This window comes from Tupaia chinensis, unplaced genomic scaffold, assembly GCF_000334495.1.
Source record: "Tupaia chinensis unplaced genomic scaffold, TupChi_1.0 Scaffold000231_1, whole genome shotgun sequence".
In the NCBI taxonomy this organism is placed as follows: domain Eukaryota; kingdom Metazoa; phylum Chordata; class Mammalia; order Scandentia; family Tupaiidae; genus Tupaia; species Tupaia belangeri.
The window spans coordinates 3,162,988-3,163,674 of NW_006159706.1; the positions used below are offsets into that span (position 1 = coordinate 3,162,988).

Genomic DNA, 687 nt, shown 5'->3' on the forward strand with positions numbered 1-687 from the left:
CTAGAGGGTGGGGCTGGGTGGGGAGAGAGAGAGAGAGAGAGAGAGAGGAGGAAGGTGGAAGGTGGGTGGACCCTGAAAGCTTTGGCTTTGCAATCAAGCAAAGGGCTTCACCGGCCAGGGCCAGTCCCCACACCTGTAAAATGGGTATAATAAATCCTACTTCACACGTGGTTGCAAGGATTCCCCACAGGACGAATACAGAGCACATGGCACCCAGCAGGCCCAGGAGGGGCAGTTCTCTCCTTTTGCAGAGGCTTCCCCCTGGGCTTTGCTCCCTGGTCCGGGAGCCAGTGCCCTCCAGCCCTGGCCTGGTTTTCTCCAATTTGAAGGGCAATGTAATAATTAAGTGACTATTCCCAGTGACCGGCCCAAGGAACGATCTGGCTATGGAGGGAAACTCATTTTGTTTTGAGAGCTTGGCCTCTGGCGTTTGGACATCAGGGGGTTTAAATGAGTAAACTTAACGTGGCATTTACAAATTGTTATGAACTTAATGCAGCTGAGACTGGGGCCGAGAAATCCCAGCGAATCCATGAAACGCTAGACTCTATTTTTCTCTTTGAATCTTGCTAAATCAGGAACACAGAAACAACAGAAGGAAGGCCCTTCCCCAATCCGCCAGCGGGCATAGCTGGAATGGAGGCAGGCTGGAGCCTCTTCTCAGCAGGAAGCGCAACGAAACAATTA

General features: G+C 51.8%; 1 protein-coding gene across 4 annotated transcripts in view; it reads right to left on the minus strand.

Moving 5' to 3' along the window:
- Window positions 1-687, minus strand: part of KATNIP (katanin interacting protein) — a 225,682-nt gene that overhangs the window by 9,515 nt on the left and 215,480 nt on the right. The window lies entirely within an intron of this gene.